Here is an 18,752-nt window from a genome sequence, read left to right on the forward strand (position 1 = left end):
AAAATCCTTTCTTCATATTTGGAAATTGAAAACTGTCTAAACAATGCACAACAGAAGAGGGAAATAGAAAGAAGTGGGAAAATGTTTTGGAAAAGACATCTTGAGTTGAAACTGAATTGTCTGGTTCAGAAAAAAAATGTCTTCAATTCTCTTATTATTTCAAACAATAAAATAAGGTCAATTAGCATTCTCAACAACATGCTAGCAACCCAAGAGAAACATATGAATAATTCAAATCTGGAAAAAGGAGAACAATTGACAAAATAAATATTTTAATGATCTGCTCGTCTGCAACCACTCAGTAGAGACAGAGTAATAAAATCTGAGAGTAAAAGAAGAGCACTGGGGAAATGATTCAGTAGATTATTAATTGATTTCAAAATTTCAAAATCCCCTACATATTAGCTTTCAAAAGACGATTGTGAAGACTTTGTAGACTGCGCAAAATACAGAAGTAGCCTGGCACGTAGCTGCAGACAAGGATTTATCATACTTATTCTTAAGATGATTTTTTTTTTAGTAACAATAATAAAGTTGTAGCAGCCGTGGTTTCAACACTAGTTCGTCCCATATAGAACTTCAAGCTCAGCAATTCTGTATGTCTTTATAAACTACTGTAACACATAAACTGCTCATTAGATTTTTATGCGGAGTCTATAACTTCCCTTATTCAACATCCTTTGTGAACATCACATCAGCTGCACAGCAACAGGAAATACAATTCACTCATGCATCTCTCCCTCACATCTAAATAATCTGCAAATCTGCAATGAGCTGGATTCGAACAGATACTAGTGCATGAAGATAGCATATATAGTTGCACAAGGGTGGGTTCTGCATCTTCCACCCAACTTCACTCTTCAGTAGCAATCCCACACCTTTCTCAAGTGTCACCTGTCTCTCAGGAGACATAGGGACTACATTAGGGAACGAGCAAGGTAGTTAGGATTCAACCATCTTAGTGTAACTCGAAGGTAAAATTATCTTCACGTGAAATCAAAGTTTACTCAATTTCATTGAGAAATCATGGAACTGATTTGACACAATAACAGTTTATACAAGCGAGGAACACAGTAAGCTGCCTTATACCGATTCAGACTGTTGACCTAACTTCCTCATTATCATCTACACTGACTGGCAGGGGCTCTTCTAGACCTACCTACCTGGGGATCCCAGGGACTGAACTTTGGACATTCTGCATGTAAAGCAGGTGTTCTATCACTTAGTAGAGGACCCACACTTATACCAATTAGGACCAAGAATGTACCAATACTGCAATGGCATAACCTCCTTCAATATACTATGACTGATATAAGGAAACTCGTCTTTTAGCAAAGAATTGGCCTTCAAACTTTAGGCCCAATATATTTCCTCTTATTTTTAGGCATTTTACTGTTTGTAAATGTATTGTTGAGTGGGGAAAAAGAATGTGCTCTACATACTGAGCTACTTCAAAACAACTTTCTGGATTGGATCATGCCTATTCTGAAGTCACAGTATTTCAAAACTGTGCTTTCCCCCAAAACGTACAGATTTCATAAACTTTAGCCAAAAAAAAAAAGAATTTAGCTTGAAAGTATATCTAAGGTAAGGGACGCGGGTGGCACTGTGGGTAAAACCTCAGCACCTAGGACTTGCCGATCGTATGGTCAGCGGTTCGAATCCCCGCGGCGGGGTGAGCTCTCGTCGTTTGGTCCCAGCTCCTGCCCACCTAGCAGTTCGAAAGCACGGCAAAGGCTCGCCAGAGCAGCTTCGTCATGCTGGCCACGTGACCCGGAAGTGTCTTCGGACAGCGCTGGCCCCCGGCCTCTTAAGCGAGATGGGCGCACAACCCCAGAGTCGGTCACGACTGGCCCGTACAGGCAGGGGTACCTTTACCTTTATATCTAAGGAATTATTCTCTCATATTGCTCCACACTCCCAATGCCTAAGGTACCAAGTAGGGTCTATGTGAATCTGTCCAGAACTTCTGATTCACTCAGTGACTGCCAACCTCTAATTCAACTCAGTTCAAATTCTGAATCTCACATTGTAAGTCTGAACAAATGATAGGTTAAAGTGTTGTTGTTTTTTCAGAACTGATCTTGCCTCAGATGAAAATAAACAAGCATTTGTACAGACCCATCTGTCATCACAAGTTGCCATTTTTCAGAAGAAGCTTGGGACAAAATATTAAGAGATAAATCATTATGATGCGACAGAATAAGCAACAACACTAAGATACAAACTCTACTTACTTCAAGGCATGATACAGAGTCCTGTTTCAGTTCACCATCACCTGTAAGAACATATATGTAATGTTACCATATGTATTAATTAAAAAAAGTTATTTTACTAATTAGATTCAGCCTTCAATTTTAATAATAGTGAATATTAGCAGACTGATCCATTTCCCTTAAAATTGTTTGGAGGTGCTATTATGAATCAATACAAATTATAAAATTGAGCAAGCGTAATGTTTCTGTTGCTTAGAAACATTACACTATTCTTACAAGAATTAGCTTTCCTACGAATATTCCTCCTGTACACAAAAGGGATCTGAATATTTATCTACATGCACAAGGCTAATTTAGCATAGCAAAATCATGAATTAAAAACAAAAAATGCCAAACCGAGCACTCCCCTGGATTATTCCACTCTATGAATCACTGCTTCCTTCCTTCTACTTGAGTTACCTCTTTATTCTCTCTTGAGCAGCTCTTGACAGCTATGCGCTACTCTCAGGCCTCCTGTGTGCACAGCTCTCAATGCTCTGAGTTCAGCTATTCCACCTGTAGCTATTTGAACCTCATCATTCGGCAGCCTGGACTCAACACCCAGCTGTCCAAAACTGACTTCGGGCAGAACAAGCTCTTTTCAGCCTGCCAAGCCCCTCTGGAACCTTCCGCTTCTCTTGTTTGCCCAGATGCTCTCAGCGTGCCAAAGTCAGCAGTCTCAAAGCTGGAACTAACAGTCTCCAGCTGCACAAAGAATCTCGGCGTGTGTTTCCCTTAAAATGACCAGGGTCAAAGTGACTGGGTCCAAATTCTGGATTTAAAACCCAAAAGTGATTGTCAGGAGAGCCTTTATGCTGGATTTTGGTGCCTTTCATGGAAACTGGGATGGAATTACTACAAAAAAGAAGTTGCTGCTTAGGATGTAGTGAATATGAAAAGTGGGTGGTCATGAAGTTGGTACCACAGGAATAAGTGTGATTTTAATCCAAACTGGAGAACTAAGTCGAAATAAATTGAATTTTTTTTTAAAAATGTCCAGTAGCACCTTAAAGACCAATTAAGTTTGTTCTGCATGCACACGTCTTCAGATACACACGAAAGCTTATACACAGAACAAACTTAGTTGATCTCTAAGGTGCTACTGGACAATTATTTTATTTATTTATTTATTTCGACTGCGCCAGACCAACATGGCTACCTACCTGAATGGAGAACTAAGATTTTATTTTACTTTTTAAAGAAGATATACACTGCTTTTACCCATGTCCGTTTTCTTTTTTACTTTAAAATCATGCTGCTACCTCAGTAAATGTTAAAATATGAAGCACTTAACAATATTTGCATTCTACTAAACTTCTCATTCTAGGATATAGCCAAATAGATCCTAGTTCAGTGTTTAGCAGCAATGATGGGTTGTAATTGTTATTCCAGCAAATGGTTTTCGCTGTATGTTTATAATACATAAAGTTCATCAGACACACAACATGGAGACTACAAACACAACTCACAAAACTACAGTACAAATCAGCATCTAACCAACTACCTCGAGCATCAATTTAAAAACAGATCAAAGTATTTAAGCTGTTGCCTCCATCAAGTGGCCAGAAAGAAGATTTAGAATGACTCCTTTGACAGATCATGTAGCTGCATGAAACAGAAAGACTGTTCCATGAAGTGTTCCTACATTGTATTATTCCATTTCAATAAATGCATTGTGATCCTTTTTGTCCATTTCCTAATATTATGAAGTTACAGTAGTGTATCCAGGAGTAGAACAAACAGCTTGAGGGAACTGGGGGGGGGGGGCATGCACATCATCACACAAGGTCATAAAATCTGGAGATAAAATCTAAAATTCCAAAAAGGTGATTTTTTTTAATATTCACGAACACTTGTAGTTAACCATTTCTGTGAAATTAAATCACTGGAAAACCAGTAGAGCATAGTGGTTAGTGAGACTAGGACTGATGACACCAAGGTTGACATCTCATGTCAGTCATGTCAGCCAGTCACTATTTCTCAAACTAACCTATTTCTTAAGTGTTTTTATATAATTAATTATGTTATTCAACTCCATTTATTTTAATGCAAGGGAAACATAATGACAAGGGAGGCGGGAATTAATCAATTAGGTACCATTTGTGGAATGAAAACAACAATCACATTCACTGGATTGATTACTTCTCTGGACTTAAGCAAATATTAGCAATTTCCATTCCTGTTTCTGGTGGAATTCTCTGACATCCCAAGACAAAGCCATAGAGAACAGCCAATCTGCCTCTCTCCATATGCGAAGAAAAGAACACCTAAACCATACAGAGCAGGAAACTGCAACACCATTTTCAAACTCCTTCATTTCCCACTTGAATGCATAGCCTGTTCTGCTCCTTCATACTTGCCTCTCATTTTCTAGAGTTCTTCTTCATCCCTCGCCCCACATTTCCATGGACTTGCACCAGCACCTGCAGGCGAACAATTAGCTTGATCCAGTGCTTTTTTGGGTAAGAAATGGGGTGTCAGTACTTACATCTAGATAAAAGTGTCACGGCACACAATGGCTGCCAATTGTGGAGCGGGGAGTGATGGCATTCTGTCAGAAATAAAGCACTGTCTAGAGATCACTGGCCTCTTTCCCCAATCCCCTGCTTAAGATAAAAGATATAAATATAGGTTTTATACCAACTGCTCCTAAGCTCCCCACTGGGCTGCTGTTTTCTGAAGAATGCAGATGTTGCCAAGAAGTATGACAAAACCCGGATTGTACTCTGGCAGAGGAAATCATTGTGTTCACTGTGCTTTCTTCCTAGCTATTGAGAATGGATTGTTGGGTGTACCAGAATGAAGACACAGGAACACAGAATGCTAGCTTATACCAAGTCAGAGCATTGGACCATCTGACTTGGTACTGTCTACAATGACTGACAGTGGCTTTTCCACGATTTCAGGCAGGGTCCACTCTCAGCCCCATTTGGAGATGCCAGGGTTTGAACCTTGGAATCTTCATCATGCAAAACGGATGCTTTCCCACTTAAATAAAGCTCTTCACGGTCTAGGTATGAGTGCATACAGAGGAGAGAGCTTGCCTAAAAGCAAAGGGTAATGTGGTTTTGGTTGGCTGGCTGGCTGGCTGGTTGGTTGGTTGGTTGGTTGGTTGGTTGGTTGGTTGGTGGAGCAGGGACAATATTTTTATGAAGAGCTGCTAGGCAGGAGTTGCGAAAAAACAATACTGGATTATTTCTTTGTATGAAGGAGAACATGTTCTCTAGTTACATTCTGTCTACTTAAAAGGGAGGTGGGTCCTTTCAATTTCTAAAAGTAGGTTTCCATTTCTAAAAGCAGGGTGTCATCACTGAGGGGAGTGTGTGACAAAATGAGTTTTTTTACAATAAAAAATGGGTTCACAAAACTTTTTAGGAGTGACATGGTGGCTTAGGTGCCTGCAGGTTTCGCGCTGCCTGAAAGGTCAGCATGGGACTTTCGTGTGCATACTGCCTCTCCCTCAGCCATCCTAAAGCTGAGGGGGAGGCGTCGGAGAGGCTCTCCCCGCCCCCATGGGCAGCTCACCCCGCCCCCATGGGCTGATCTCCCCACCCCCACGGGCGCAGATTACCCCACCCCCATGGGCTGCTCGCCCTGCTCCCAGCTACAGGACACACACCTGAACCAGGCACCCGATTGGCTAGCTACGCCGCTGGGGAGAGGCTTGTAGTAGCCACAGATGCTGATAGAGAAGCAACAAGGGCTGTGCCTCCTGCTCTACAATACAGTCCTGATTTGGTTCCTTCCCCTCCCTCGCTCTCAGCGCAGGAATGAAGGGTTGAGAAAAGGCTAGAACAATTAATAAAAGACGAGTCACAGCAAAAAAAATGCAAGGAGGGAGGTATAAATAAGGGACGAAGAGGGACTTTAGCTTCTGCAACTGACTTGCTTATCTGATGGATGTGTCATGTGCTGACTCCTTGGCTACTGAGCAATAAAGTTAATTACTGAGAAGCAGTGTGTCTGTTTCTGCTTACAGCATGGGACAACAGACAGAAGGGCTTTTCTGGCAGCCTGACAGCACATCACCTGTGCATGACATTTGGCCCAGCTGACACACCCACCCCATACCTAATGCAATATGTGATGTGGAGCAAGTAAAGATGTAGTAGCAAAGGAACATGCTATTTACAAGCAGATTATTTTTTTCTGGGAACAAATGGCATGAGCTATATTTTGTGATGTCTCTGGAAGTGCATTTAGCTCGTGTGAAAGCTCAAATATAAGAAGGAAATTAACAGAGAAACATTGAGGAAAGGAATAAACTGCCATGAGAATGCAACCCAACGTGCATAGCAAAAAATAAGTAGCTATATAGAACTACCAAAGTATGTTTAGAAGCTATTCTCTTCCCCTGCAAAAAATAGAAAGAAAAGAATATCCTATTCCTTGCCTTTAATTGAACCTTGAAGTAAAGCTCCTACTGGATTCATTAGTCTACTCACTTACTTCCTAGCTTATTTAACAATTTTGCTAGCTATAATTTTGGAGGTAGAATTATGTGTTACGGTTTCAGAATGGAAGGGTTACAGCTCCATCATAACAGTATGTACTACGCACATATAATTAGACTAACCTGGAGACCAATTTTGACATGTCTTAGCCAGCACTTGTGAGTCATGTTCATAAACTCCAAGAGAGAGCAGCAGCCCGGTTTCTGGAGTATTAGTGCCACATCTTTTATTCTCTGCGCTGTTGTAGCTTTCATTCAGATTAGCTGGAGGGAAGAGTTTTCTTCCAGCTCAAGCATTATGGCTTGATCTGAAGTGTGTGGAATTGAGGCCTCTCAGAATGGGAATAACACCGAGGCTTCGAGAGACAGAGACTGAGCTCTACCCAAATCTGTACATAACGAGGGCTCAAGAAGGCAAATATTTGAGATTTTGTGTAATAGCTATGTAGACTTTGATATAAACTCTAAAGGTTCATACTACTGGAGGCAATTCATTTGAACACATATGTTCATATGAACCAATGTGATGAGGACTGATTGTTGTCAAGCAGTTTATAAAGCAAGCTAAAGACAAAGCTAGGGTTGCCATATTTCAAAAAGTAAAAACCAGGACATCACCAAAATTGTTGAGGATTTTTAAGGAAAACCTGGAAGTTGGTGAGCTTTGAGCTTTCAAAGTTGTCGATTTTTCAATTGACTTGCCTAAGATCCAGGACAAAGCGACGCCTTTTGGAAATCCCCCCAGACGTCAATTCCACGTTTGAAATCTGGACGTATGGCAGCCCAAGACAATGCTGTCTTGATGATCAACAAAAGGATCTACCCAAAGTATAACATGCAGGCTGCAATCTGGAACTGGGGTCCAAGGCTTTGCGAATGCTCAGTGGGATTTCTCCCTTTCCCCCTTTGCACAGACAACCACAAAGAACTCTTAGCAGTGGAGGGTAATCTGCAGAACAGCAACCTTCGTTTCCTAAGCCCTGCCAGCACTGGCTAAGGCAGAAGGTGGAGACAACCATTTCCCCCCCTTCCCCCTTCCCATTGCATCCAATGGGAATGAATTAATTGTGCCAGCTCTCAAGCGGCAGTAGTTTCCCACAAGGGAGCTGAGGATTCCATGGGTCCCTGGCCGCCCAGACATCTCCCCGGAATGCTCCAGTTTTGGCCCCATTACTGGTGGAGCACTACTGGAAGGCACCATGTCAAATCTCAGGGAGGACCTCCAGCAACAGACCTTCTGCTCAAGAACCCAAATACTGGAACCTCCAGTCATGCTACAAACTATTTTTGAACAAGCCTGCAGGTTCAAAAGTATTTTCCAAAGCAGGCATCCAGGAAGAAGGGCCACTGCTAGTCTAACACCAAAACCTGAAAACATTATTGGGCACATAATATAGTTGTGCAGTTCACTGAATATCCATAGTTTCTAAGACCTATTAGGCACTTCCATCATCCCAGATCTGAGTGGGAATCACTAAAAGATGCTATGTGTACAAAATAAAGCTAAAATCACAAAAAATAGGTTTTCAAGCATTCATAGCTTTGAAAACTCTATTCCCATTGCTCACTTATTCACTATTTCTAGTTTTTTACCCTTTCATCACATTAATTTGAGAAGTTCCATGACATATGGTGTTCATTGCTAATAGCACTAATAAAAATGTAAGTTTGTTGTGATTTTATTAGTGTATTTTGTCTGCTTTGATTTTGTTACTTTAGTAATATTTGTCTGTGCCTGCAGATGTGTGTTTGAACAAGAATAAATATACAAACCCTGAGACTTTTCAAAACCAAAAAAAAGCCTGAATTGAAGCTTATAGGCTTTTTTCTCTCTTTAGAAGGATCAGCTATAAGGAAAGATGAGGGTTTTTTAATTCCACTGCACTGAAAAATTAATTCACCCATCTTTCTTTGAAGTACAGTATGTGCCACTGTTGTAGATACACATTTGAGGTGTTTGTTGTTCTTATATTCTTACAGGCCACACAGAAACCATATTTCTACACTTAAAATCTAATGCATTTAAACTATGTTAACACCCAGTACTCAGCAAGTCCAAAGCAATTTCACTTTAGAACAAGTGTATGTCAGCTTCCGTCAACTCAAGTGCTTGCATCTTTCACAAGCAGAGATCACGCTGGGAGTCATAACTATGAAATTACCGTGAAACAAACATAATGCTCTCCTATACAACAGTATATAATGCATTACAGTAAGACTGTGTGAAGCTATAAGCTTCTCAGAAATTTCCGTAGCCATCCTTCTGTAAATGTCAAGAACAGTAGTATGACATTGGATTCAAAGATACGAGTGACATTCTTTTAATATGACTCTGCCCATCAAAACTGAGGTTTGTTCTCTCAGCTGTACCCAAAGAAAGATCCCCATTTCATATGAAATAGCGTGAACATCAATTAGGAAACACTTCATGGAGGGAGGGGGAAAATGTGGACTCCACTCCATAAATGTATCTTCCAATTGTTCTGTGTATATGTTAGCAATCTCAAAAGCCATGGGGAATTCCATCGCTATCCATTTTGACTTGGTACTAGAACTGTCTATCAAACAGAAAATGTTTTTGCATAAAGCAATTTTCGCTAAAGGCATAATAAAATGTGTAGGAGGTTTTCAAGAATCCTGTCTACAAAGAAAAACCTGCTCTATACCAATAAGTGCACTCAGATCCTGCTTGTGAGCTTCCAACAGGCATCAGTTGAACAGGATGAGAACTCTAGCACCATAAAAGGCTCAAACATGAAGAGTCACCAGTTTATCCTTAATTATTATTTTTAATATTAATATTTATTAAATTTGTATACTACCCTATAACCATAGATCTCAGGGCAGTTCACAACATAAAATAGTAGGTATAAAAAAAATAATATACATTATAAAAACAAAAACAACCCAATAATTCCCCCTTCTACAACACATTTCAAAAGGGTACCGGATGTCAATCAGCCAAAGGCGTAGTTAAAGAGGAACATTTTCTCCTGGCGCCTAAAGGTGCATAATGAAGGTACCAGCGGAACCTCTCTGGGGCACAAATGAAGAGCCACTACAGAGAAGGCCCGTTCTCATGTTGCCACTCTCCAGACCTGTTATGTAGGAAGAACATAAAGAAGGGCCTCAGAAGATGTTCTCAGGGTCCCAGGTAGGTTCATGTGGAGAGAGGCAGTCCTGAGCAATACTTCAAGGTAATTGTATGTATTTGCAATCCATTCAAAATCAGAGTTTCTGATATGAAATTCTATGAAGGGAACAAATGGATGATGATGAAGAAAACCCACATTAAGATTGTGAGCCTGGGCTGGAGTCTCTATCTGAAACCATGGTTTGCTTGAAAGTGGAGGATGTAGATTTCTTTATACAAGAACTAGAATGTGAAGATTACCAATGTAAAGACCACAGTTTGGGAACCCCTGATATAGAAAACTTAGGATGTATTTGAATCCAGTGAACTAACTGGGCATACTGGAAAATAAGCATCAAGTGGTAATATTTAATATAAAGTATGTTTAATAATATGATTATGTTAGTGATGTTACAATTTCAGGGCTACTAATGGTGAAGCCTACTAAAGTGCACTATTTAAAAAGTGTGTGGTACTATAGTTTCATTCCATTCCACCCCTTTCCACTACCAGAAGATGAAACTGTGATCTTGACAGGCCCGTTCCCTCCCATCCTAAGTCTACATGGGCCAGTAAGAGGAAAGCTGACTCTCTTGTGCAGGGAAACAGTGATTTTGCCCAAAAGGAATGCCATGTTTAACTCATCTTCCAGCTGTACTTGATAAATTATAAAGTACATCACAGCTTTTTGTCATACAATATTTGGATCACAGGCTCTACTCCTATTCATGAATTCATTCATTGTCATTAACACAATAGATTGGTGATGACAGCTAAACTGGAGAGTGAGACACTTTTGAAAACCTGAAACTTAAAATCTATTCTATACACATTTTAGGCATATTCACTTCCTTTCCATACAAACAATGTCTGACATCAGTCGAAACATGTCTGGTAAGTGTAATCTCTCTGATGAAGGAAGGTGTTCCACAAGCCAACTTTCAAGGCTTAAAGAGGAATAGTTGGGGTGATTTGTTCTGTAATACAAATCAGTATGAACTTGCAGTGTCCAGGTGCTTTTCCTAAATAAATTAATTGGAAGCAAGACTGTTGATTTTAGTATCTTAGCTAAGAATATGAACAGCCGCTATCGTGCACTCATACAACAAAGTGGGTTGTATCCAACTAAGTCCTACTCAAGAGTACACCCATTGAAACTAGTGGATTTAAATTAGTCATCTCAATTAACTTCAATGGTTCTGCCCTAAGTAGGACTAGTATGGGATGAAATCCAGGGCATACAAGGCAGGGCCTCTTCCAATACTTTGGGTATAGAATATGATGGTATAATCAAAGATACAGAGTGGCACATGTGTACAAATTAGCAAGGTCTGAGGATGGGGAAATTGCAAGCACTATGTACTTACTACCTGTGGTGCTGTAAGTTACTTTTTGTGCTGGTAAAATGAAGTCAATTCACAGAGTTATAGCAGTTCACTACCCACCAAGAAAAAAAAGTAAGATATCTGATCAGGGCACAGTCAACTCGCAACTTGTGCATTCAGTGTTCGCTATTGCAGATCTAAGTGCTTGGTGGCCAGCCAGGTGCAGTTGTACAAGTTAAACACACATGCTTACCAGGCTGTGGGAAGGTATCACATCGGCTCTGAGGGGCTTTCACAAGATTTTGGACAGCCCAGATTCTTGAAAGTCTGGTAGAGCCTAGTAAGCAAGGTGCAAAGCTTACAAGCTCTCCATCTTGCAGGAATGGGAGGGAGACCTGCTCAGCACACCAGCTTCAGAAAGGTCAGGATGGTTGCATGGGTGGGGGAGTTCCAGGCTGGTTCTGACTACTGTATAGACAATTTCACCTTTACCCACACACCCACTCCCAGAAGGTAGCCCCCACACATTGTGAGCCGACTGTACCTTAAAGCCGATACTCTGTTGTAGTTAGTACACAATTCTATGTAACTGAATGAGAGTTTATATGAGTGCTTCTAATTCTGGAATAAACAGTTTGAAAGTATCATTTATTTTCTGTTGGGGAAATACCTAGAGTTGGGATTAGTTAAATACTGCATAGTAAAACAAGCAAAAGCAATTTGCTCACCACTTCCATAAAAGTGAAAATTGAATCTCAAAACGTTACAAGATGATAACAAACTGAATGTATCCATCATTAGGGAACAGATTTATACACATCAATTGATTTTGGGGTTTGAAAATGAAATTTGTTTGATGTAATTAGTTTTACAAATGAAATGAACACTGACCTTCCTGGCTTTGTATTGACAATATCATCCTTAGATATCCGACCTATTTGCAACAATTGTCAGAAGTAAAGAAAAAAGCATGATTTACAGGCTTATTTAAAAGCCAAGGATATTAGTTGTTCGACCTTATCTTTTCCTTCCTATTTAATGTATGCTTTTCATATGCTCTAGAGAGAATCATCTGTGCACTCCAATGTATTAAAAATAAAGATACAGGATATATATGAAAAAATATGCTGGGAAGCAGCTTTCTTAGGTAAACGCAAGAGGAGTGCACCTGTCAGTGAAAATAAATGATTACTTAAAAATATAGTTCATACTATGACACTCCGGCATATTCATTACCTTTCAGCTTGAAATAAAACACATTGCAATTTGCTTTGCTTTCAGTTGATACACATACTGTGTTTGAACTGCTGATTAAGTGATTCTTTCCTTATTTGCATAGAATAAATCAACTACACCACTTATAACAATGTATAATTAACATGGCATGCCAATCTTACGTAGTTTTTGTTTTGCTTTTTTAAGTGAGGAAGCAATGCAAGTTTGCTTTCTCGGTGTCAAGTACATTTATGCTACACCTCTAAATCTTTTCCAGCAGGGGAAAGAGTGCTCTTGCACTCATGTCCTGCTAGTTTTACTTATTTATGTGTCCGCTTTGTTTGTTTGACTTTTACTGGCCCTTTACCATACAGGTTACAACCTTGGGCTTCTGGGCTTTGGAGCCCAATCTTCCCAGCCACCATCATCAAGTTAGCAGCCGGTAGCAGTTCTGTTTAGCTGTTTGCAGGCTCTGGAAGCTTGTGACTAGGACTTGTAAACAGCGTTTTACTGAGGCAGTTTGAGAGAGAGGTCAGGAGTGCTGTCTTTCAGTGGACATAGGACCACATGGCACAGCAGCTCCTTCATTGTCCATGTCCCTTGGTCATGGACAATGAAGGAGCTGCTGTGCCATGTTTGCCTTCCTGTCTGAGAATGCACAAAACTACACCTATAGCAAGTACAAGCTGTTTGCCTTGCTGGAAGCTGGAAGAGAAGATACAGCAACATGAGGCCCACCTATTCACTCTTCAAGCTATTGGGCAAGATGAAGAATTTATTGACAGAGCAGAGTGGACTGTCCTGAAACAGCAATGCAGGTGGGGTGCCCCCACGGAGGAGGAAAATCGGCCATTGCAGACATCAAACCTCTTGAGTAACGAAACACACAAAAACATGTCCATGCGGACTGGTGGTTGGCAAATGTTGTCCTCATTAAAACAAAACCTCTGGAGAATCAAAGAGTGCTCACAAATAGTTTCTCATCATCCTGGGGGAAAGTGACAAGTGGGGTACTGCAGGGTTCTTTTCGGGGCCCGTTGTTGTTTGAATCAAACCTGTTGTTGGAAACCAAGTCTTATGAGGAACAGTTGATGGAGCTGGGTATGTTTAGCCTGGAAAATGGAAGGCTGAGAGGAGATATGATAGCCATCTTCAAGTATATAAAGGGTTCTCATACATGGAAGGTGGAGCAAACTTATTTTCTTCTGCTTCGGAGGGTAGGACCTAAACCAATAGATTCAAGTGTGCCATTATTGCGAACATGTAGGAGAATCAGAGTTTTGTTCTGAAGTCAAAACCTTTTTACAGAGCAATTCACGCTGTTGGAAAGGTAAGAAACATAAAAATAAAACTTGAATTATAAATGACTGGACAAATCATGCAACTGTCGTTGCCCTTGATGACATTCATACAGCATATCCTCCAAAAGCATCTTAATAGGGTAGTCTTTTGGTTATGGTTACTTTGCAGTGTGCATCTGTCCATGCCAGGTGTTAAGGTTATTATCTTACTGCTTCAGATGGCTTCAGATGACTCCAATAGGACTCTCATCTGTAAGTTCTAATTCTGAGTATAATTTGGAGGAACGTTTTAAAGTGGCATGAAGGTATAACTTGGAAATAAGCATATTTTCATTACTTATTGGTACTCCTAACTCTGGGTAGTTTAAAAAGTATTAAGCTACAAAAGTAAAGAAAGGGCACACTCCTTCAAAATTATATTCATAAGGCCAGCTGAGACAATCAACGCACCCCACTCCCAGACAAATCACTTGGGAGACTGTTCAGTCATATGCATAATTATGTGACATGAAAAGTATTCATGTTTTCTTAATTGCAAGTATTTCAACTATGTTTAAATACATCATTCACTTTACAAGGTACAAATAAGTATGTGCAATTACATGCTAATTAGTTACAATTTAATTACTGTGTAAATACTGGTATGTAAGAAGATAATCAGATGGTTACTTGTGCAGTGTAAATTAATTGATAACAAGAGATTTACAATTGCAAATTAGGGCGATTACACTCTGAGTGCTATGTTAGATGTTAAGTGCAATGCATAGTTAATCACTTATCTATTATTTCACTATATTGTTGTATGATGTATTGAAATAGCAGTTTAGGTCTTATATCAGTGTCTGGAACTCACCTTTCTGAAGTAGGTTGATCACACGTTTGGATCTTCATTTCTAAAACAATTATCTCTAGCATAATTTCAATCATTATCCGTTATCTCAAAATGTTCCTAATGCTGTTGATAATAGGGTGCTTTGCTGTGATTACGTCTGGGGAGAGAAATGTCTGCCACCTTATCTTTAACTTGCATTTCAGATTCCCTGTTCTCTCCCTGCCTCACGCAGCACTCAATTTAGCTTCACTTCTGTGGCCATCTGGTGCTATAAACCTAAATTGTGTGCAATTTTATGCCTGAAAAAATGCTGGTTTGACCTGTATTTCTTTCATTATTTCACCAACATGCTGCGGAGAGATAAAATAATGGGGATGGCTGCTTTTGCTGTTTGCTGGAAGTTGTTTGTCCTCTTTTAAAAGACTTTTTGTGTGCTATTCCAGAATGCTAGCATGTTGACTCTGATTCTTGCTAGATAAAGGATGTCTGCAGTAGCTGTTTGTTGATTTTCTATTGACTTCTGTTTGAGACTGAAGGTGTTTCTCATTACTTTCTTATAATACAGTGAAGATACCAATTTAGTTACATTGACCTTGTAATGATGCTTAGTTCTTCTTTTATTAGTGCCCATGTTGAGCATACCTTTTTATTACTCTATCCATGTCTTTTCCCCTCAGCCTTTTAGATTACATGAAATGGCTTCTGTGCATAGCCCACACTTCCTCATTTCCCCCCGTTTTAAACATATTTTTATTAAAGATTTCTTGGTTTACAAAAGTATGTGCAATGTATTTTTTCCCAAGTTACATTTTCTACAGATCAATTTCATTTGTTCCTCCCAAACAAACTAAGGAAAATTCCCACAACACTAAAAAGGTACACACAGACTATGCTTAAAGCAGAAATAGGCAAACTGTCCCCATCCCCACTAATTCCCCTGGCACATCACCCACATCACGCAGCACAAAACCTCCAGATAAAAACCTGGCAAACCTTGCCAAAGAAGGATAGAACTTTCTTTATGTATGCCACAACAGCAGCAAGAATACGTATTGCAAAGTACTGGAAGACACAAGACTTACCCACTCTGGAAGAATGGCAGATGAAGGTGATGGACTATATGGGATTGGCAGAAATGACTGGCAGAATCCGAGACCAGGGAGAAGAGTCGGCGGAAGAAGATTGGAAGAAATTCAAATACTACTTACAGAAATATTGTAAAATTAATGAATGTTAGAATGATGTTGGATAGAAATTACGTGGTTTCCAGCTGTAATGCTTTAAGAGAATATGAAAAAAGGTTTAGAATTAGGTAAAAATTTAAGGGTAAGGATTTGCTGAACTAACAATCTGAATTGGAATACAAAAAAGGGAGGTATGAGAAGGTCCGGGAAATAAGTTAATGGAAAATAAGTAATGGAAATTCTGTGTGTTTTTAATTGTTTTTATTTTTTGTATTTTTGTTATTTTTTCTTTTTCTTTTCACTGTATTATTATTGAAAATTTTAATAAATATTCTATTTTAAAAAAAAACCTGGCAAACCAAAGGCTTATATCACCTAACAAACTTCTACACTTCCTCATTTTTTAATCCTGTAGGGAGTTTTCCTCCCTTGATGATAAGGAGGAACCAGTATAGGCTTTACATTAGACCAGAGACAGAATTTGAGGAGAAAGGCTACCTTGTTAACAGCAGGCAAAATTAAAACAAATTCCAAGCCATATGTAAATATTTAGGCAATCTCTGCAAAAGTCAAGTTTAGATGCCTCATATATTGGACAAAATAGCAATAGAATTGAATCCTATTGTTGTCATCAACCATTTCAGGAGAGGAAAGGAAGGCTCAAACCATGCCACAATAGCTAATCTCATTCAATGTATATTTGGCTCAGTTCCCATCTGTGACATGAGTGGAAGGAGTACCCTATAAGACAAGAGAGTGGAACTTTTCCCTTTCAGTCATTGTTGGAAATCCAAATCCTAACAGCCCCAGCTGGTATGGCCTACTGCATGGCCCCCAGACACAGGTTTTTCAAAATCTCTCATATGCTCACACAAGTCACATTGGGTTGAGTCCAACAATACTTTTACTCAGTGTACATCCACTGAAATTAATGGACATGACTAACTTTGGGCTATTAATTTCAATACATCCATTAAAATTAGTTTGTAGGAACTACATCCAAGGCTCTTATTTTATCCTGACAGATTTAATTATAAAAGAGGACATTTCATTTATTTAAAAGCCAATATTCTAATGTTTAATAAACAACAGGCATCTTGATAGCAGAACCAAACCTTGAAACTGCATGTAATAAAACTCTAGATACTTCTCCTTAACTAAACTTTCTGCTCTTTAAATGTCAGATGCTACAATGCAGATGAACACAACCCATGAATAGTGATACCACCCTAGGAAATGTTCAAGTCTTAGCAAAACTTTATTATGGTTGTTGTTGTTTTTTACACTTCATCCACAAATCCATGGACACTTTGCCCAAAGAGGAACCTCTAATGCTTTTTGCTTTGAAATTTTATCTTAAGCAAAACTCAAGTCCAATCAAGCTGGCCCACTGCACGTTTCTGTCAAACCCTTAACAGGCCATCCAAATGCTAATGAGAAGCAGATAGCAACAAGGTACATCAACTCAAAGTTTTTTATGGGGCCCTGAACTTGAACCTCAATAAGAAATACGATATGGTATATATGTGATAAAAGATTTGTTTCCCACAAAAATGCCAATTTCACCCAAGCAGGAATCTCCAAATTACCCCTGATTCATCAATGGCTGCTCTACTCAGGGGAGCGCTACACATGAAATACAATTTAGAAATATTGTCCACAAAGAACTTAATAGGGGTGACACCAAAGGACAAAGACTGAAGACATATTTGTGCCTCCGTTTTCCTCAGTGCCTAGCTGATTTTTGCAACTACAGTACACTCACACATATTTAACTTCTACACATTCAGCTTTACGTGCTTGGCAATTAAAAAAATAAATAAAAGAGTGGAGGGAAGGAAATGAGCATCTGGGGGCAAAGACTTTGGCAATCCCACCCATCAATGCACCCAATGTGTTTTGTCTAAACACTATTTTGGTTCTACGCAATAGCGTCAGAATGTAACCCCCACGTAAAATGTGCTTGCTGTATACTACATTGCTTGGAAATCCTGATTCAGGCCATGAAAATATTTAGAGACATACAAGGAGAACTTACCCAACAAGTGGGTCTACATAGATCTATACTAGAAGGAGAGTACAAAGTCAGCAAATGCAGGAAAATGCTAATGAAAATCAATCTGGAAGTGCAGAAAAGTTGAAGGGAAAACGGCTAAAAAATTTACTGCTTGACACTGGTATATTTTTGTAACGTTATTTTTTTCTGACTAGTGAATGTTTAGTTTAAATGATGCATCTTTTCTGCTGAAACACAGCCACACAAAGACAAAAAGATAGTCCTCCGCGGTTTTTATCCTTAGATCTTCCTCTAGTCTGGTAGAGACTTCTGAAAACAACTGTTTTACCCCGAGTCAGTTTTCTCATACTTAGGAAACCTAGATTATTTGTTTGCTTTTTCAAATAATAATAATTCTCTGTTCTAAAAAAAGTAGATGCTTCAGGCAGAATATATAAGATTTAGACAAGATATTTTCGTAACGTATCATACCTGTGCCTCAAGAAAAAACAAAATGTGGATGCAGAGAAAGGAAATGTGAAATTATGGTGACTGCCCCTGACTCCATGTGCTGGCCCTACACGTGTACAACTGTATGTGTCATCCAAGACTTTTGCAAGTGTGCAGGACCTACATATACAGCTGTGGATGTGTAAAGCCTGTTGTTCCACCTAAAGTGTGGAAGAGAGGGCAGAACCAGCTGGTGTTTTTCTGCTCCGCTCTGTGCATTGAATAAATATGTGGAACGAAGCGTGAAAATAGCTATATTTAACTATAGTCTTTCCCCCAAATCCTTTTGTAAGAACAGCCTTGAGTTCCTATAGTTAACCCTATAGTTAACATTAATCACCTTTTGTAAGAACAGCCTTGAGTTCCTATAGTTAACCCTATAGTTAACATTAATCACCGGCTTCCAGCAGGAGGAAAGGGTGGGAAATAATAAAATAAAATAAAAATTCAAGGGAATGAATTATGTCCCTCTTCTGGACTTTCAACCTCAGCAGGACAAAAATCAAGACTCTTATATCACCTACATAGAATTCAAATATAACACAACT

At 39.3% G+C, this 18,752-nt stretch overlaps 1 protein-coding gene across 6 annotated transcripts in view; it reads right to left on the bottom strand.

Moving 5' to 3' along the window:
• LOC310837225 (contactin-4) overlaps nucleotides 1–18,752 on the bottom strand; it is a 509,134-nt gene that overhangs the window by 455,488 nt on the left and 34,894 nt on the right. For all 6 annotated transcript variants that reach the window (XM_083723375.1, XM_083723377.1, XM_083723366.1 and 3 more), the window contains exon 2: nucleotides 2,238–2,278. The gene's annotated coding sequence lies outside the window, so the exon portion shown is untranslated. The remainder of the gene's footprint in view (nucleotides 1–2,237; nucleotides 2,279–18,752) is intronic.

Source organism: Podarcis gaigeae (genome assembly GCF_964106915.1).
Source record: "Podarcis gaigeae genome assembly, chromosome: 2".
Taxonomy (NCBI): domain Eukaryota; kingdom Metazoa; phylum Chordata; class Lepidosauria; order Squamata; family Lacertidae; genus Podarcis; species Podarcis gaigeae.